The following is a 22,357-nucleotide window of genomic DNA, read 5'->3' on the forward strand; positions in this document are numbered from 1 at the left end:
AAATATTCTTTTGATTGCATTAATTGCTTAACATTGTCTTTCATGATTCAAATTTGAGATGTATTAAATCGCATGCAGAGGAAACTAAAGTTCAGTTATTGAGAAAAAATCATTAAAGTTGTAGAGACATTAGGTTTTTTTTTTTTTTTTTTTTTTTTTTTTTTGGAAGCAGGCAAGATAAAAAATGAACATAAAAAAATGATAAAGATAAAAAAAATCGTTAAAGTTGTAGCGACATTAGGTTTTTTTTTTTTTTTTTTTTTTTTTTTTTTATGGAACCAGGCAAGATAAGCGAACTACGGACCTCTGAAATACCGTCCCAGCGTGCAGAAACCACTACACCACGAAGGCTCGCTAGGAAGGCGGGAAAACACCTTGTATAATCCCCCTTTTAAAGGGCGACTAGGGTTTTTAGGGGACCCAATCGCAAATCCTGGGAGAGGAGAATCATGATCCAACACCCTTTTAGTTCGGGCGTCACTGTAGAGACATTAGGTTAATTGGATGCAGGCAAGATGAAAAAAGAGCAATCGCCTTTGCCGGGAATCGAACCACGGACCTCTGTAATACCGGCTCAGTGTGCTGACCACTACGCAACGAAGGCACGCTAGGAAGGCGGGAGAAATACCTTATAAAGTTTAAACTTTTTTAAATTGATTAAAAAGCAATATAAATATGCTTCATAAAAGATCTTCAGTGTTCTTTTTGGCACATATGTGGTTTAACTAGAAGTGTGGTATTAGAATATATCTTCTGTTAAAAACAAATTTTCAAACATTTTCGATAAAAGTTAGAATTTAATTCTAATTTAAGAACCAAATTCATCAAAATTAAATGAAATACTGGTATATATTACTTCTTTTCCAGAAATGTGAGGATTTTTTACTTAAATATATATAAACCATTTTTTACGTCAGAATCAATAAAACTATAATTTGAGCTTTTTTATGAATATATTTGTATCAAAGAAATCTTTTAATTTTGTCTGAACTTTGCCCAGTTTTTGAGTTACGGAAAATTGAAGTACGGATGCTAAGGAATGCAATTTGCCTATTGAAACGACAAACTTTTATCACCAAACTCTCCCATGATAAATTTTCTTGGCAGGAATACAGTGAAACAGATGTTGATTATTAAATAAAACCCGATTTCTAATTTCTCTTTACGTGTTTTTCTCTCTCTGCCTGAGACGATTAAAGTTCTTCGAAAGAGAAAATTCTTCAGAATGATTTTTAGACTCATTTATGAAAGTAAGAAGATTTTCGGAACTTTTCTGTATGTACTTTGTATTATTTATATCTCATTTCGCTACTGAGCACTGAGCAAATAGTTTCCATTCAAAAGAAGTTCCTCTCCATTTGAAATGGTGCTCTTTGGTTCAGTTTTCTTATTCGAACAAAAGTTATTCCTTTATAAATTATTTTGTGTAGAAATTTTAATAAAACTTTTAAACTAGCTTCGTATCATTAGCTTAATAAAATATTTTAATGGAAATTATTTGCTGAGACTATTATTGAACTGATGGCTCTAAAATTTACTAATAACTATAATATTTTGCTTTTTGATTCATTTGAAACCAAAGAATCATCGGAAAACAATTATTACATTTAAAATGTATCTGCTGTAAATTATTTGGCTCACTATCGCTCATTTTCCGTTTCCTGATTCTGAAATGTCGAAATGTAAATCATTTATAATTCCTTTGCTTATATGCCAACTTAAACTGATAGGCTTTTCTTCCTACATATAAATAACAACAATATTTAATATAAGCTCACTAGAAGTTAGGTTCGATTTTCAGATCTCAGCAATTTTACTGCGTACGTGGTATAACATATAAGCTATGTTGCTCTCATTCATTTATGCATGTCATATATCATAGTCTAAAAACTGATTTATGCATATTACAATCCCAGCATATGCATTATTAATATTCGTAGAAATAGCTCAGTATACGAACCAATATAAACAAGAATGTATATTTGCTTAGTTCAGTTTACAAAGCAAATAAAATTTATGTTAATGAAAACACATCATTATTTTCTACCAATTTTTAAAACGAACAGTTACGAATGTTGAAATTGCCATTATTAATTTTCCTTCCTTCTAGACACAGTTAATTAATTAAAAGCAGTCTTAGTTTTACAACAGGGTTATATCAAAGGAATGTGGTAGCACACAAAAGTATTATTTGATGGTATTAATAAACTTGCTGCATCAAGTACTGTAAATGATTAAATCTTCTGTAGTTATTTAGCATCACCATAGATTTAAAAAAAAATAATAATCGTACTTCTAAACCGTGTGCGACTAATTCTAAAAAAAATTCTTTGACATATTGTGACATCCATAATATTGACTGAAGAATTTGAATTACAGAAGTGAGTTATATTTACCTTTGTTAGCAATCGAAACTGAAACCTGTGCTTTACTAGAATACGATTTAATGAAATACGAATCAACTGGCTTCACTTTTTTTCTGGTATAAATAGCTATAAATACCCAGTATTCCTCACGAAAGTAATCCTTCGATTGATTTTGATAACTAACATGAATTGGGAATGATAAAATTGCAAACGTTTTCGGTTTCTGATTGTAAATACTCCATATCGAAAGACCAAGCATTACATGAAATTTGATACAAATTATATGTTGATAATTCTGCTAAGTCTTTATATTTTGGAGTATTCCTCAAATTTATTTCCTTTCATGAACAAGATTACCGATACTTAAATTATCCTTTAATTTTAAACAATGTTGTAGAATTGAAACACCAAGCTTTTTCCTCCGCCTGAAGTTCCAGATTATTTTAGAGAACTTTACTTTCTGAGTCGAATGCTATGAAAATTAACAATATGGCATACAGAAAATTATATTTTAGACGTAGAACATTCACACAGAAAACCAGAGACACAGTATATGATTATTCTAAATCGTTCCAAAGTACCTGACGAGATAGCATCCAATGAAAATAGAAGGAAGAGAACCTTAGAAAAGAATGGTTCTGGTGCGTGTAAAGAATTCATTAGCCAACGTTATAGCAGCTGGATTCTAAAATGGGTTCTGAAGAAAATGGTTCAGAGAGGACGAGCTAAAGAGAAATGCCTTTTTTTGATTCTGTGCATCTGAGGGGGAAAGTGGGAAGGGAAGTTAAAAATGTATAAATTTTCAGTCAAAATTTTCATGGCGATCTGATAAATTCACATTTTATCACATGACTTATGATTTCCAAACATTATTCTCTAAAACAAATCCTTTCACTTATAAGGTATTTCTCCCATTTCCCTAGCGTGCCTTCGTGGTGTAATGTTAGCACGCTGGGCCGGTATTCCAGAGGTCCGTGGTTCGATTCCCGGCGAAGGCGTTTGCTATTTTTCATCTTTTCTGGCTTCCAAAAAATCCTAATGCCTCTACACACTTCTCAGTATAAACAGTTTGAACACAAAATTTTCAGCTTACACTTTTTTTTTAACATGAAAGTAACTGAACTAAGTTAGCATTGATTTCATAAAATTAATTACACGTCCCCAATATCGGGACAAATTTAAGTTCCCGTAAATGCCTTCCGTTTTCTTTGTATCAAATTCATTAATCCCGTTAATACGTTTGTTATGTTATTGAATATGTTGTTCTAAATTTCATTTAAATGCAAGCTCTGTATTGTTACGTATATTCTCGCAAGTTACTTTCCCCCACTTTATCGCCTGCTTTCGTGCTGTAATTAGAACTTACGTCCGGAGTTCGTGTCCTGGCAAGGGCACTGCATATTTTTCACATGTCTCCTGGTGCATCAAAAAATGCCTTATGGTCTCTCCATCCTTACATGTTACCTGGAATTGAGAGAAATAGATGAAAATATACGAAGCTTAAAAACATAAGCACTAACTATAAAAAATGAAAGTTTAGGGGAATTATAATGCTCACGGCCACCCGCGAAGAATGGATGATTACATTAACAGACAAATGTTAAAAATAAAATGCCTCTAGCCTTCGCCTGTGCCGCAAAGAGTAAGATCACGAAAACCTCGGGTATCAGATAGATCCTGCTTTTAAGCTTTAACTGGAGCATAGCAATGATTCTGAAGTATTTTAAATCGCTTAAATTTTGACAAATACTAAATATATACTTTTTCATTTCATCAGGGGCTCATCCACCATGATATTCCTGAGTTTATTTCTATAAAAAAGCGAAACCTGTTAGTACCAGTATATTTACATAAAATTAACGAATGGGATTTCGATGTCTTTTTTAATCAGAATTTATAAATATGAGTTCTTTAACTACCATCCACATCCATAAAAATAGATTAATTTTCCACCTACTGGTTCTAGCTTATTTGAAGTTTCGTGAGTTTTGTTATTATAAATAATTAAAAGTTATCTCATATTTTCGATGTTGGACTTTGAATAGGTTAATAACTGTTTTTTTTCATAATTTTTAAACTTTACTTCAGATATGACTTAGTTCATATAAATTCTCTAACGTTTTGGATGCTTAAGCTTTGTTTACTCTTTCCTGAGTAACTTCCTTCGGTTATATTTGCTTCTCCTTTTAGAAACGAGTTGAAACTGGTTTCTGCAAGTTGTAAGAAATAATATTACTTCTTGAATTAACAGTATTTTATTGCTATTCGAAAAGAACTATAGATAAAAAATGTCAGTTACTAATCAGTTGGATAAAGTCCGAATCTAAAACATAACACTGATAATCGTAAATGTACATTGCCTTTATGGAAAGAGAGTCGTCCAAACTTTTCTCGAGAGATTTTTGGTAAAGGAAGAGGAGTAGAGGTACAGGTAGAAATAGGCGTGACACCAGAATTTTCCCATTGGTCATACAGTTACCCACAATTACCAATTACGCAGCTCCGCCACAGTTTTCATGGAGAACACCTCGGGAGAGGGATCCGAAAATCTCTCCACCCCTCATCGCTTGAAAAAAACTTTGGGATCTACAGCATTTTAAGTGTCCCCCATGCCGCACATGGGCCTATACACTTACAAATATCCATGACTTTCCCGGGATACGAACCCTGATTTAATAATACGGAAAACATCGCTAACTGATCAGCGACTGATCAGGTCGCTGATTATTACTGATCAGGATAGCAAAGGAAGATGAGTATGAGGCCTCCAGATATCTCCCTAAAACTGAGGTGAAACGGGATATAAAATGGATCGGTCGCTGCAGTTGCCCCTGTTCTTAGGCAAACGATACGCTCATTCGTCGACACCCGTGACTACCTATAATTACTCATAAGACGTTCCAGGATAATTATACCCTCGGACATGGAGATAAGCCTCGGTAACAGCAGCAGCAAGAGTTTTATCTTCTCTGTTCATGCTGTAGTGAATTTAAGTAGAATAAAAATCAGTTTAACCGGCAGCAGTATAAAAATTTTCCCTTATATTGCAGTCTATCTGAATTAAATCAAAATTAAATATAGACTTTAATATTATTATCATCTTTATCTTTTATATTTAATTTCATATACATCTCCAAAATGTAGTTATAGCCGTATAATAACCTATCAGGCTTGGAGACATCGTTGCAATATTTTTAGTAATCAACCAGATAATATAAGAATTCTAGATTAAAGATACTAGTTTGAAATATTAATTTACAGTTCAACTGAATTTCTCTAGCTTTTGTTAAGATGAACCAGAATTTAGTTGACAGTGGTTTTGCTTGGTGGTAAGACAGCCAGCTTTCATAGCCTCGGGCCCGGCTTCGAACTCCTGAGAAAGCATGGATGTTTGTACTATGTCTTTCTCGCATATGGGGCCCTTAAAATACTGTCCAACCGAAAGTCTTCTCTAGAGGTTCGTGGTAGAACGATCGGGTTGGGAAATCCTAGGCTACGTCCTACCTCCCCACCTCCCAAGATTTCTTTTTTCAAAATTAGGAAGGAGCTGGGCAAGTTTGTACTGTCACGAATATGTCGAGCTACCGACAGGCGTAACCCTTGCCTCACTCATAATCGTAATCCCTCGTTATGGTGTAAGAAATTTAACTGATTATTCCATCTCAGTTGAAATATCAGTTTATGAAAAGTACTAAACGCAATACAGAATTCTCACCATTCTGAACGATTAGGAAACTTGGACATATTATCAATTCAATACACGGTTATTCTATTGCTATAAGGGCAATTAAAATAAAAATTAAATATTAAAGAGAATTATAAAGAAAAAAGTTCTAAAATTATCCCAGAAATAGAGATTAATGCCTACCTTCATAAACGTTAAAATTTCCTTCACACAGATAAATTATTTACGAATATACAAGGTATTGCTTCATCTATTTCTTTATCTGGCAAAGCTTGATAATATCGGGAAAACGTATAAATAATTTCGTATGCACGTAATTAGGTGTGTCTGGTTGTTTGTTAGTTAAAGTATTACGGAAAGAACGCAATAACTGCCTACTTGAAAAGATATGTTTCTTGAAGGGTTTTTTTTAAAGGAAACTGGCTTGGGGAAAACCACAAAAACACAATACAACAACCTAAAATTTTCAGGCAGCATAGCCCTGTACGAACCACCTGAGAAGTCTTATCTTCTCGTCTTAACACTAGTAGACACTTCACTGGAAAAAGTCTTATCACTGGTAAGTTTCGCATGCCTTTGAACATTTTAAAAATTTTATGTCTATCTAAAAGTAATCAAAAATTTAAAATTCTCCAGCCTGTAGCGTATTTTAAGCGAGTGTTAGGAGGAGTTAGACCTACGGAGTTAGATTTTCCTAAATCAAATGGCACATTTTTACTTAGGCCCTAAGCTCCTACAATAAAGTGCATTTTAATTATGGCAAAGCACACAAGGGTTATCTGCCTAAGGGGAGGGATGCCTTCGTGGAGGACTTTCTAAGGGAAACTGACTCTTATACACGTTACACATGGGAAAAATAACGAAAACGCCCATGCAGCCAGCCCGTTCGCGGGATTCGAACCTCGGACCGAACTACCAGTGTTCAGCGACTTTACCGCTCGGCCGCTGGTGGGCCACTCCTACAATAAAAATAAACACTGATTATTATTATTATTCAATCTGATTTAGTTACAAGCTCAAAACTTCATACAAATATGATAAGTAGGCTTGGGACAAGGGTTAAACGAGAAAAGCACTTGTCACAGGGAACAGTTGGAAGGAACGCCAAACTGCATGGCATGAAGTACTAAGTTGCGCACATGGCTCCAATATGTTCCTTTTATTCTGCGTAAGAGTGAATATTTGCCTTTCTGCTTCAGGTGATGAGAGCCCACACATGGGGTCTGCTTGTAAGATATACTTTACTCACACTGTGTTGAAGAATATCATATAAAGAAAGGAAGAGAAAATTTAGAACTTAGAGGAAGTAGAAAATATGAAACATTCAGAAGTCATATAACTCCCTCGTAAATATTTTTGGAGAAAAAAACACTTTCTAAAATTTCAATAAAAATTGCTGAAAATACTAGAATACTTTTTTGAGTGTACTTACGATATGGTAACTTAGATCTATGAAATCCGTTAAGAAACCCTTTTACCTATCATGGGAAAATAAGACAGAGATATGCTATTAATGACCACGAGGAGTTGCTTAATTTGTGTACTCAACATTTTGATCAGTGTTGCGGTATAGTATACCAGCAGTCATTCATCTTAAGCTAAATCAGCTACAAACAAGTTCCTGCTTTTCGTAACACCCGACGTTTTGAAACTTGTGAAACATACGAAGAATAATCAACTTTTCAAAATGTGAATAATGTATTGATGAATGTATTTAAGAGCATCATGCAATTTTCTTGCCAAGTCTCACATTGTGTCTGGTCTTTCAAAGTGTCTTCTGTTTTAGTTTTAACCCTTCAATAGCCGAGGAGTTAAGATTGCTGAATACTAATAGTTCTATCCTGCTTCTAATTCCAGCGAAGAGCTGGTGCTTTCTAATCTGCGTGATTTTCCCCTGAATAGTAATAAGAAATATCTCTACGAAGTATCCTTCAGCTTAGGCAGACAAATCCGCCATAATTCAAATAAGTCAAACAAATCCTGCTTTAATTCTGCTAGGTTTTGAACATATGTTCCATATTCCTAAGCTTATGGAAGTCTACCTCATGAACCTTTTTACCTAAACTCTAACTTCCTTTAAATTTTATACCAAATGACATTGCTTCAGCTCAAATACCCTAAACTAACCCTGCTTCAGCTCAAATACCCTAAACTAACCCTGCTTGAGCTTAAATACCCTAAACTAACCCTGCTTCAGTTCAAATAACTTAAACTAACTCTGCGTGAGTTCAAATAACTTAAACTAACTCTGCTTGAGTTCAAATAACCCAAATTAACCCTTCTTCGATTCTGCTAGATTTTAAAGAGGTGTTTCACACTCTTAGACTCATGGAAGTCTGCCAAATGAACTTTTATATTTGGGCTCTAACTTCCTTTAAATTTCATACCAAATGGTGTTTTTTCTTTCAAATGTCGTCCAATCGACTTTCAACTATTGCAATTGATATTTACAGTAGACCATACTTTAAGTACTGTGCTACAAACTAAAATGCATCTTCTGAGATACCCTGATTATTAATATAAATACTGCATGTGACTTAAAATTGGTTCTTGCTATGAACGATTGCAATCAGTTCCTTGTAGCTTTGAAAAAAGGAAGACACATTTCTTGACAAATTTCATATCATTTCATACCTGAATAAGATCCGTAATTTAAGGAATTAGGTACTAAGAACGCCGGCAGCTTGTTTCTTCTCATTTCCATATGCCTGTTAAACCGCATTTTCGTCATTCATAAACTGAATACATTTTCGTAAATCGTAAATCTCAGATCAGCACAGCCTACAATCAGCTTCATAAAATTCTTACCTCCTTAATTCAATACTTTCTTCAACAAAAGTCTGATGAAAAACTTCTTACTGCATGTAGACACAATTTTTTAAATAAAATGTAATTACTTTTAAAAGAATCTATGAAGAAGCTATACTAATCACTACATTGATAAAAACAAAGTTAATTGATCCTTAAAAAGTTTCCGGATATTCTTATTTGTGGTACACAAAATCAAAGCACATATGAAGCAGGATTTATTTTTTTACAAATATTTACTCACGAATGTAAATCAAAATCGGAAAATAGTTAGAACTTAGGCTTATACGAGCGGTTAATAGATTTTGGCAAATCTCTTAAAGACTATCTGCTTTGTCTAATGGAGGAGATGCCTTTGTGGAAGACCTTTTAAACAGAAATTGGCTTCTCTTTTCTTTACACATGGAGAAAGCCGCTCAAAACACCATTCTTTTTTACCGAAACGAAATAATAGTGTATAGCGTTCTTAGCCAGTAGGCGTGTATTGAAAGGTAAAAATGAAAGCAAAAATGGTTTTCTTACAGTAAAGCAAATGGACATATTTTTTATTATTTACTGGATCAGCAAAACAAGTTTAACCAGCTACTTTTGTTCTGAAACGTGGGTTTTTTTTTCATTTATTTAAGAATAGTATCATTTGCTCTGACTTTTGTTCAGCAGTTTACATGAGGAACGGTTATTTACATAGTTCGAATTTTTTAAAAACATTTCCTCAAACTAAAATAACATTGCTGGCAAAATGTTTTGTTTCTATTCTTATAATCCAGTGATAACTTGTAGGGTTACTCTCTGAAAGTAACTAAAAGTTCTGTAGTCCTACTAAGACAATCGAAGGAGTTATCGCTGTTTGTGAAATTAACTACTGAAACAGAAGATTTACACAACCTTTTTAGTGAAAGCTTTCGAATGAATGATTGCACGACTTGGGCTTACAATTTAATTCTCCGCAACTTGCGAGAGATCAGTAACAGAAAGGATGAATTTAAAATTTAAATTAATTCGACGTTGGACCCTATAAATGTTAAAGAGCCTAATAAGCGTTGGCCCAAATTACTATGTGCTCGATTACTTCGGCTAGCTAATGCCGGATAACTAATTATCACAGCTGAGTGAAAGAAAAGTATTACGTGAGCTTCTCTCTAAAAGCTCTCTGTCTAAACTTTCAAGAAATTTAATACTCGTATCTCATTTACGTCCTGATGAAAGTTAATAGAAAGCGGAAGTGACAACAGAACTCTAAATAGTAAGAAAGTAGGTTAATTAACATAAAATACACTTTGCATTCTATTAAAGCATATGGGAAAATGTCGGTAACTGAGTATTTTCTATTCCGAGTTTTTTCATTTAAAGCATAATTTTTTAATTTAATTCTGAGGCAATGGCACGGTGCATAATTCTTAAAATCTGGGGAAAAAAGAGAAATAATATCGGTTTGATGCATCCTTAGGAAAAAAGAAAGTATATCTTATCTAAGTTTCAGGGTGTTTAAGATCACAGTTAAACGAAAACTGGCGCATTTAATTTACCCTGAACAGCATTATAATTTAAACTGAAACGATTTAATCCTTTGTTCTTGAAATACTCCACCATTGCTATTTATCCATTTTTTAATTTCATTTTTTTCTTACCCTCATCTTATATTTAATTTTCAGCATTATCTTTAGCGTCATATTTTTATTCAAAAGTTTTGAATTTGCTTGTTTGGTTGAATATTGCAAAGCACGAATGGGCTATTTGCCTAAGAGAAAGAATGGCTTAACAAAGAATTCTCTAATGCTAATTGGCTCGTATTCATGTTACTTGTGAGGAAAACCACGTAAACACTTATTCATCTAGCCCGTTGGACGTGAACCTAAACCGAGAGGAACTACCAATACTGAGCAGTCTTATCCATTCAGCCATTGATGGGCCTTTGCAACCTTCAAATTTGTGTAAACACTTATTATACATTTTACGCGAAAGCCGCTTCTTTTTCCTTCGCATATCGAAGAGCATTCCGAAGAGATCGTAATGTATCGATGTGGCAGTTCACTCTACTCTTCCCAGGCTTTTGCATTTGACTCCAAGAGACAAGTTTCAAAATATGTAATGAATCATATTTAACGCTTTTTCTCACAAAGATGTCCATAAGATTGAGAAAGTTGAATTTTTGCAAAATGTAAGCCATCAGAAGGAAATCTGGGATGCAGAGTATTTCAACTTGTTCATTGTTCACTTTTTGTAGTTGGAATGTGAACATCTGCATTAATTTGGCACATCTTCTAATGCTTTCGTGTAGTTATTATGAATGAGTTGTTTCTCATTATACCTCTATCTGTAGTTATGAATTTTCTTTTCTATAGCATGCAAATTTACCGACATAACCTCAGCAGCATGCAGATTTAACTGGGTAAAGAAAATTATCTCTTTACAGAGAATAAATTTATCTGTATGCGTGAGTCGGCCTATAGGAAAACAGAGGAAATTAGTTGTTTTCGGATGCTGCTCACATAAACCAGAGTTTTTAAATTCTAAGAATTTTAGATTTCTCCCGTGTTTATTTGTTTTGTTTTGTTTTTGACTTGTCAAAACATTTAATAGCCTTCTCTGAAAAGCCTTATGCTGTGGCATTAGGATTGATATGCCAAAACTCTGATATTTTTATTCAACTTTCAGGCTTAAACATGAAAATCAGGAAGCCACAGAAAGATCTTTCGTATAGAACTCTCTAAGAAAAAATGGCTTATTCACGTTACTTAGCCATAAAAGTAAGCCATAAAAGTCCTAATCATTCAACCCACTCACTCGCTGTTATATCATTGAAAACTCTGAAAACTGTGTAGTAAAAGGTAAATCGTTCTCAGTTAGAAGAGAATTCTATTTCATATAGTCCCAGACATCAACGAATGAATTTAGATCATCGCAAAGTCAAACACGACTCAGCTCGACATGCTGAGTTAAAATGGCCAATAATATTTGAATCAGTTAAAAGAAATTTATTCAGAATGGAACTCTAAACATCTGACACGTTTAATAGCATATAAAAGGTAATATTATGCTTAACTTACAGACTTTAAATTTCAATAATTTAAAATCGGAATTATTTTATTTATTTTGCTGTTACCTCACCTTTTCATTAAAATATTTATACTTAATCGGTTGACTATCTATAAAACACTAATCAAATTTTCTTACGTCATTCTAGCTTCACCATATAAAAATCATAAAATATTTACCTCTAAAAAGTATTCATTGGAGATAATCCTACAAATAAATCCTACAAAATTCCTTCCCTGGAAAGCTAAAAAACTTCAATAATCATACATAGACGCTATAATAGGTCCTTTGCGTGACTGCCATTGCAACTTCAGAGTATTTTTATACAAATCTTATACCTAAACCATTAAACTTTAATACTGTTTTATTAGACATTGATGTTACTTCTAAATTTTATATTTCAGAGCACTTCTGAAAAGGAATAGACATCTGGATGTCATAAATTGTCACAAAGTAATTTAAAAAGACATTTACATAGAAAGTTTTTAAATAAGAAATAGACCTTCGGTGCAATGTTTTATATAAGAGTTTAATAATTCATAGGTCTTTCCTTTTCCATTAAATTTCAGAATATAAGTAAATGTTTTGTTTTGTAATCCAACAGTATATATTTGAAACAAGAAAAGTTGTTCAAAAACGTCGTTAAGAACGTATATTCATTATTTGTTTAGTCTAATTATAAGTATATTTACTCTATAACTTCAAAATTCTTTAAAATATGTAATTTGTAAATTCGGTTTCAGATACTTATAGTATCATAATCACACTTGGATTTATGTTTTTCCTATATGCGTATCCTTCGGCTCTGTTAGTTAAATGGAATTTAAATGCTGCCATTTTTAAAACTAGCCTTTTTCGTGGTCAGCCGAATAAAATTATTATTATAAAAAAAGAAAAATATGTAGTGATTTTAACGAGTCAAGGTAGTATAATTTCTCGGCTCCCGCTAATAATTAATAGTAATAGAAATGAAGAACTGAGTTTATTATTTTAAACTACTTAGCTTTTTAATTAATAACATATAGATTAAATTTAAAACGAAAATTAAATATCTTACGCTTGCCGAGGGATAGGTGCGTCGAAGATAAAAATATTTTATAGTGGGCAGTGGTAGCACATTTCTTTTAATTCGCTGGGTTTGTTGAGTAAATTTAAAAGACAAATGTGTTTCACTTTTCCGAGTGACAACACATTTCTTTTAAATCTCTGAGATTTCTGATTAAACTTGAGACATAAATATCTTATTCTTAGCAGAACGGCAATGCATTGCTTTTAAAAAGCCGAATTTGTTAATCAAAATCGGATTAATTTCTCACAGAATACGTAATAAATAAGACTTAAATTAGAAAGTTGGGTTACGAGATTCATATGTTCAGGTGGAGAACTATAATTCAAAATGTAGGTGCCGCAGAGTTTTTTCGCAATGTCATAAATACACATACAGAACTATAGATTCATCATTTTTAATAATACAGATAAATACAGAAAGTATCAGCATAAATTATAAATTATAAATTGGATTACTTTTTGAATATGATGCCCCCTCTGCACAACACATTCATCTAGGCGGCGTTGGAAGCTTGCCATAACTCGGCGTAACGTATTCCCTGGGATATTGCCGACGGCAGTTCGGATGCGATCCTCCAACTCAGGAATGGTGACACAAAGTGTTCAGAAAACTTCTTGCTTCAGGTGCCCCCAAAGTTGGCACATGAAAGATCAGGTGAGCGAGGTGGCCAGGAAATGTCACCAAAATGGGAAATTACTCTACCTGGAAATGTCTGTCGCAATGGTCCGTCCATCTGGAACTTTCCCATAACGTCCCAAGTTGAAATGTTGCCGAAATAGACGCTGAGTAGCAATAATAGAGTAGTTATTCTTGAAATAGCTTTCAACAGCAAAGGCACGATGCTGTTCACTCCAACGATCCATATCACTGTCACACTCGAAATAGCAGCTCATTAGTACACAAATGCGGCACGAGCTGGCGCGGATTCATGCCCTGTACATCGTAGCGACTTCCGTACTCAGTCTTCTTCAAAGAATCGTCTACTGTAGTTTCAGAATATTTAGTGTGATAGTTCATGAACTGTATAACATGAATTTTCAGAAATAGCTTCTTCTAATCGGTTTTTGTTTACAGAAGATGGTTGTACAGAGGGGGTACCATGTTCGGGGCTGAAATTTTCCCTCTTAAACTCCTCAAACTGCCTTCGCACTATCTCATCAGAAACAGCACTTTGTCCATTTATGGCATAAATTTTGCGAGTAGTCTCACTAGCATTTTTTCTTTTTTAAAATAAAAGAGCATAATATGATGGAAATGAACTTTGGGGTTCTTCGTTCTTAGCACCGCAGTGAAACACAAATTATACCGTAACACTTGCTAGAATTATGTAACGGGAGCAAAAAAGATCATGTTTAAGCACGTGAATCAAAGTCACTGCTTACCAGCTGTAACAAAATGATAACGCGCTTCGATTCGAAAAACCGCAGAACTTTTTAATATATAATTTTACTTATAAACTTTCCAATATACAATTTACAGCTTCTTTTACCATAACTGACAACTTTAAAAATGTTTTGAACACGATTTCCAAGTCTCCCAGACGGTATAGTAGTTAGGGGAGCCTACTTATGGCACCGAAGGGCTCCGGTTCGAATCTGGAGAAGATATGGATGTTTGTATATGTATAGTGTCAATGCGGCATGGCGGCACTCTAAATATGAGGCGAGCCGAAAGTCCTCTCTTATGGATTTGTGGAAGGGCAGAGGGGTAGAAGACAGGCAGATTCCCCCCCCGGGGTACTCTTTCTCAAAATTAGGGTGGAAAATAGAACTCCAACCTCTCTTTTGAGTATGCTCTGGCAACCATTGTTCCATGTAATATGGACAAGACAACAACACGATTTTCCGAACTCAGATTCTAAACTGAATTCTTGGATTATCTTTAAAAGATCTCATTTTGCTTCAGAGATCAGAATTAATGAAATAGCATGGCTTTTTTTAAAACTAGATATTTTTGATGCGGTATCTGCTGAATTTATGTACTTAAATACTAAGTTAGAAGCTGGCCCTTTTTAAACACCCTTTTAGTCAGAGAGGCCTTGTGTGCTTTACCAGACTCCACCTAGCATGACCCCAGTGGCGTAGCTAGGGTGGGGCAAGAGGGGACATCTGTCCCCGGGCGCAGCCTCCAATGAGCTCCAAATTGATGGTACGAAACTTTAGAATGAAGTGTTTTCCATTCGTAGCGCACAAAAAGGGGCTCAAAATCTTCAGTTGTCCCCGGGCGCTTCAAACCCTAGCTACGCCTCTGCATGACCCAATCTTACCTTTAAAATACCTACATCCAATGATACTTGCATTAATTTTTCATGAACTGGAAATCGAGAGTATCTAGATGATACTTTATATCTTCATTTAATTGTGGTACTAAAAGATCTTCTATTTCTACTATGAAAATATATCATTCTGATAAATTAGTTGTTGAAAAGAAAGGTTAGTAAATCATATGTTCTTTTATTAAGTGATTTAACAAAGTATGCGTTCTTTCATCAACTGACATTAAGTATGATTTATTACCCTTTCTTTTCAACTTGGCTTTATATTCTATTAATATATTCATTATTTATAATTAAATTTTCGTAGTTGTCAAGAACATTTTTCGTAAAGAAAGATATAAGCCTTCTTTTATTTTTGTTTGTTTAATTCAATGCGGCAAACGCACGAGGGCTATTTGTTTAAGGAGAAAAATGGAAAATGCCTGTTGACGGACTTTACAAGCGAAACAGGCTCGTATTTACCTTTCACGTGGTAATATTACGGAAACATTGCAAGTACATTTGCCGGTATTTGACATCAGCTTAATCTCTGTATTAAGCTTGAAATCTTAAGCACTATATTTAAAGCTTTTGATCACAATGCTTTATTTACATTTTCGTTCCCTTGAAGTATTAAGTTCCACGAACTCATACATAAAATTTTAAACTGATTTGCTTAAACAGCTTATCAGAATCAACTTACTGTAATAATTTATCATTCAGCGCCTTACATAAATTTTAGTATCGTATAAATACGAAGTAATAATAATGAGGTGAAAACTATGTAAAATATGAGGTAATGATTTTTGGCCCATTTTAAATATTAAATCATTCACAATTAATTAAATATGTGATTTCATCTAAATATTGCTTAAAGAAAATTACGCGAGTAGTGCAAGTGCTCAAGAATATACAGCCCTTTTATTGATTTACATTTCTTACTTTAAAACGGTGCTCTTCGAAACATTTCGCTACTGAAAATTTATTATCATAATTTATTTTTAAATGTACTTCTAAAATTTTGTAGCTAATCTGTAGCTTCTCCTAATCTTTCACCTGAAGCAAGTGCCTCACTTGCCTTATCCTTGTCCCAGGTCTGATATACACCTGTTTATAAATTTAAAATATTAAATGAAATTAATGCTAATATAACAAAAATTTTCTCTTTTATAAAGGTTTGAATTGATACCCTGTTCTTGTACGTTAAACAGTCATTCACACGAAGTTCGACAAAATTATTTGAACTAAAATGAAATAACTTTTCACAAATTTTTGAAAACAAAAATTTTTACTTACGTTGCATTTCAAGAAAACACGTACACATTCCTTTGCGTGTATTTTCCTGGTAGCTTTTTCAACTTTTTCCTATATGATATTAACTTCACGTAAAGGAACATAAAAGTTATTTACTACTTGATCTTCGCTTGATATTTTTCGAAGTATATATAATTATAAATATTGTAAGGATTATGTTAATTTTATTAACAGTTAAATTTTAAGTTCCTTTCCTATCAAATTCTTAACTTCAACTTACTACTTCCGGCCAGAACGTAGTTTTGGAATCTTTCTGAATTTTAATGAGGAGGAGCGGTATTTAAACCGCGAAGTTTACTTGCAGAGTTAGAGAGAATCAGAGTTTCTGATTTACGCGCGTCTGCCTTTTTGACCACTCTCTCTCTCAAAGCTATTATTACGCTCGGCCGTACTCAGGCCCTTGCTAAGCTTCGTAGTCAAATAAGTTAAGGGGCCAACTCGATTTGAATCTTGATAGTTTCAGTTACATTTCTTTTTAGTTAATCTTAGTTTTAGTTTAATTCTTAGTCTCTTAAGTTCAAGCCCAAATGTCGGCTTTGATTGTACAGTCCAAGACGGAGTTTTGTTAAATCTTATTGGAATAATAAAGGGTTAGTTACCCTACCATCTTGCTGTTTCTTGACACACGAACTTAAGCGATTATTCGCTAGCTAGTTCTTAAGATTCGTCACTTTCTACAGTAACTGAGAATTACACTAAGTGAAAGTCTTAAATATATATATAAGAAAATTCAGTCGTACTGACCTCGTTAAGCCGAATTTAATTATATAAAACAATACTATATAAAACTGCCGAAACACATTCTGGTGAACGTTGAAAATAAAATTGATGGAAACACAGTTCTTAGTATTTGAAACTCTATGATTTCCTTCAAGTTTTTATTTAGAAAAATTTGCATTTTGGAGTTTTATGAAACTTTTTAATGAAATTTAATCATGTGATATTGCAGGTTTTCAACATAAGGAGTTTTCCATTATCCGAAGGAAGTTTCAAGCCATTTTAGTCAAAAAACGAAACCAAAAGTATAAGAAAGATGTAAATCAATTTGATTGTTTATGCCGTAACATCCTTCCATGACCGTAAGTACGTTCCATATGTAATTCTTCAAAAATTTAATAATATAGAAACATATTTCAAATACGTTTTCTCTTAAACTTTATCTTTTCCATGAACAACTTATTTGGATAGTAATAATAACATTTCCTTTCTGAGTTAAAAATTTCAGCAGTAATAAAAAATAAAATTCATTCCAGAATTTTAAATACTAAATTATATTACAAAAGTACAAAAGAAGTGAAATTTTTTGGGTTATAATCTGAGCCGTTAAGATCGTATTTTAGGGGTTGGACATTGAAACTGCGGTTCCTTCATATGGAGTGCAATTAATTTATTAGTACATGGTTGGCCTCGTTTTCGGGTCATTACCACATGGATTCTTCTTGGAAATAAACTATCCCATCTTGTTCAGCCGTCAAAAGTATTTTAGGATTTCCTCCTGAAAATAGGAGGCTATTTACTTCATGATGGTAGAGAAGGAAAGCGTCTTCTATTTCTATCCATTATCAGTATAAATAATTAATGGATTTACCTGTGCATGCTTTCTTGATGTAACTGGTACCACACCGCGCTAGCATTAGATGATCCGTGGCTCAAATCTCCGCCAGGGAATAATCAGTTTTTTATATTTCCTGTCCGAAAACCTTTGTAGCGTATCCAGGATAGACTCAATGATGTTCTGATCAAGGGATTATATACGGTATGGAAGACTTTCAGGCTCACTTTCATGTTCTTCAAGCCACTATGTGATCTGTTTCGTGAAATGAACTTGCGCATTGTTATCGTGATACAAGACATATTGTTTAAGATATGCAGTTTAAACAACTATGTGAACTTGTTGGTAGTGATGTGACCTTCAAGAACAATCAGCGTTACAATAGCTTTCTACGAGAAGTGGCTCAAACAGTCACCAAAGAGCATCCATGCTTCACTCTGGGAACGAGACAGTTGGGATCATATGCGTCTGAAGGGGGGAGCTACCCAAATATAAACTATTACCAATGGGAGGAAAGATGATGAATGTGGACACATCTCTGAATAATCCACATTTTTCATAACTGTCCAAGTGTAGCGTTTCTGATACCACCGAAATCAGCGTTTAATATGACAGGTGATTAGCAAAATCTTTGGAAATTAGTGAGTTTAAGAGAATGATAATATCTGACATAATTCAAATAATCTTTGTTTTATGTTTTTTTTACTACAGTTATTCTTAATCTAGCATTCCTATTTCTTCTTTTTTTCTAGCATTACTTTCAAATAACTTCCTTTTACATGAACAATAGGCAAAATATCTTACAAAACATTTTACGGACAATGAGTTCTGATATGTTTGCAGTGTATACGATAGGCTGTGGTTTATAAAAGATTTAACCTGCTGTGTTGTGCGAAGTGTTTTCAGACGAAGATGTACGAGGTTTCGAATTGTGCGGTTCTTGCAAATCCAGAGTTACGAAAGGGAAGAGTAAGTCCATGCATTAAACCCCGTCGGCAGTTTGGGAGAGGCAATTTTTATTATCCGCGTAAAGATAGAATTATATCAATGAACAATTTATCTACTTCATTTTGCTTAATTGTTACACTGTTAATTTCTTTAAAAAATTGGCGTTATTAAATTGTTCATTGAGGATAGCTAATGCTTCGTTTTATTTATAAATATTCGTTTTATTTTTGAACATTTTGGATTTATTTTTCCTGAAAAGATTATAAATTTGTTCATTTTATTTATTATATATACATAGACTGGGGCCATTTTTTGTGTCTTGATACTGGAGGAGGAAGTGTTTTAAAATGCTGTTTAAATCACCCTCGTATCATACTGCTACCTAAAGTATCCCCGCCCTCTTTGCCACTTTGATATGAAACTGGAGCATGTAACAAACTGATTTCTAAGTACATATTTGTAGTTTTTAATGATGTTGCAAACTAGTTCATTGCAAAATGTGTATGGTTATTACATATGCTTGAGAGAAATGAAATGTTCAAAGTATTTATTGCTGTGTTCAAGGCGTCATGTAAACAAGTTCTATGGCAATTCCCCTGAATGATCATGACTGTTTATAACCTTAACACATCGCCAAAATGATATCCGTGCTGAGTCGAGCCATATGGAATTGAGTGTCATTCAAGTGAGAAATTTTATTGGAAAAGAAGAAATGAATATATAACGAAACGAAAAGATGCATAAAATAACATAAAAAATTACATGAATACGTTTTAAGAAACATGATACAGCACATGTTGTAGAGTCCTTAGGTTTTATTTTTATGCTGGAGACGTGAAAAATATGCAATGCCCTCGCCGGGACTCGAACCCTGGACCTCTCGAATACGCTTCGAGTGAACTTCCAATTACACCACGAAGGCATGCGGAAAGGAGGGAGAAAATACCTTATATACTCCCTTTTTTTAAGGGCGACTGAAGATGAGGAGACCCAGTCGCCAAATCCTGATGGTGGCGAATTACCGTCTGCCATCTTTTAGTTCGGGCGCCACTGTAGAATAGTTAGGTTATATCGATGTAGGAACTTGACAAATTCTTTTTCATTTTCAATTTTTTTTTAATATTCACTTGCATTGTTTTCTTCGTTTCTGAATTTATTAACACAAATTAAATCCACGTTGATTATGGTAATTGAATCACATACAACCAAATTATAGTAATTTAGAAAAGAATTCCTTTACCATTATCTTAGTTCATGTGATTTGAAATGATTTTAAAGAAAGACTGAAATAGTTACGGAATACGAAAACCTATATTATTTTTTCTCTTCACTAGCGTATGAAGAAATTAGCAGAAATTAAGACATACAAATTACAAATTGTGATATACGATCGTATCTGCTGGATTCAAAAAATATAAATGTTTGAAACTATAGAGTTATGTGATCGGTTTATGTTTTAGATTTTTATTATTTAGATTTGAATATTTTAGAACATTTTTAATCATTGTGGAAACCTATGAAAATGAATCTATTTAATTAATTTAATGAAATTTTGTAATAGTTCTGACAGTTGAAATGTTAAATATACGGTCAAAATATGACAGATAGAGCAGTTTTTTGCTTCGAACGTAGAGTTGTTCTTTTATTTATCTCAAATTTTTTCCCAGAGGCTAAAAGAATTAAACGAAGTGAATTCCGAGTAATTCTGATTCGAGCCAAGAAAAAAATATTGAACAGTTGTTATCATAGGAGGTAAAGCCCTATTAAATGGCAACTTGATTCATGTACGAAAAAAGTTATTCCCACAACCCCGCATTCAATTTATGAAACCGGAACGGGTCGAAACTGAAAAAGGGGCAACCGTGATTCTAATATGCCACATCTGATACCTTAATCTCTAGCCTCCTATTATCTTAAAAGTACATTTTTTACTTTCTTCTGAAAACGCACAAGGCATGAATTTTTAAGTAATCTTCAAAACCCCTATCTTCTATTTTCATCAAAGATCTGAGGCGGACATATATGTATACATAACTCTGGCTCCTTTTGTTTCCGATGTTTAAAACTTTTATCCACTATCTTTCTCTGTTTAAATGTTTGTCTCTAATATTGTAAAATATTATCATCTCTAATATTAGAGACAAACATCTCTAATATTTTACAATATTAGAGACTTAAAGGTAATTCGTAAGAGCTCATAGCTGCACATACGTGTAAATAGCTGAATAAATGCTACATAAATTTTACCAAGAAATGCTTTTTCACTAACAACTTCTTTCAAGAAAATGAAAATTCAGGTACTATTTCGAAACAAATATTGTTGAAATTTACTTACCGAAAATGCGCAATGTGGAAATTGAACCTCAATTTCATTTCAGTAATTTTATTACTTTACTTTCATCAATTCGCTGACATATAAATAGCTTTAAAATCTAGGAAATAGGACTGTACATGAAAACCTCTCATTAAAGTTCTGTGTGAGCGATAATCAGCGCGATTAAATTACATGATAATGTTTCTGCCACTTTACGCAAGTGATTGATCATTTAAGATCATCATTTCCTTATGTTACGAGGATATTTTGTTGCCAATATGCAGAGAAAGTTTTGCTTCAGATTCGTCAGTATTATTAAACTAGGTATAAAAACTGAAACATGAAATTTATTGCACTGAAGAAAAACTGTGCAACAGTCGAAATTTCTAATCGTCTCTCCCGCCCTCGAGCGACCTCTTAAGTTCGAAATTCATGATATATAACCTGAACAGTTTTATAAAAATATTGAAATATTTTGAAAGGCAATTTACTTTTGTGTATTAGCTCATGCTGTTCTTTCAGTGCGATACGTTTAACCGTCACATCAGATTTTGATAAAGAGCAAAATTATCTTTTTTCCTCCAGTAACGAACATTAAAAATCTTTGATATTTTGAAGTTTAGCGAAACCAAAAATGTGCTCAAGACTGAGTTAATTGCAAACTTGATCACATTAAGTATTCTAAGGTAATTTTGCTGATTCTGATAAATAAACTCAAACAGCTATCTTGATAGAGTAATTACCAGAATAAAGATAACATCGAACATGAACGAAGCATCTTTATTTAACTTTTTGTAATGTAGCTCTGTCAAACGTTTAGACAGCGTTTAGTGTTTCAACAGCTTATTTTTAGTAATTGTTGATGATTTCATCCTTTATCACAGGTTAGCATTTTGTTTCTAAATTTATTATAACTGGTATGTGTGTTATAATTATTTCGCTGCTTATTGTATTCGCTTAGTCCGCATTAGTTGAAAGATTAATTGTGTTAACGCAGGATTTTCTCAGATT

At 33.4% G+C, this 22,357-nt stretch overlaps 1 protein-coding gene across 3 annotated transcripts in view; it reads left to right on the forward strand.

Moving 5' to 3' along the window:
- Positions 1-22,357, forward strand: part of LOC118199212 (uncharacterized) — a 72,679-nt gene that overhangs the window by 30,682 nt on the left and 19,640 nt on the right. The window contains exon 2 of one of the 3 annotated variants that reach the window (XM_035371015.2): positions 17,482-17,615. The exons of 1 other annotated variant lie outside the window; for it this stretch is intronic. The gene's annotated coding sequence lies outside the window, so the exon portion shown is untranslated. The remainder of the gene's footprint in view (positions 1-17,481; positions 17,616-22,357) is intronic. One more of the 3 variants, XM_035371014.2, reaches the window with a different exon arrangement.

This window comes from Stegodyphus dumicola, chromosome X2, assembly GCF_044657685.1.
Source record: "Stegodyphus dumicola isolate Sdum_Otavi_A_Nest chromosome X2, ASM4465768v1".
Classification (NCBI taxonomy): domain Eukaryota; kingdom Metazoa; phylum Arthropoda; class Arachnida; order Araneae; family Eresidae; genus Stegodyphus; species Stegodyphus dumicola.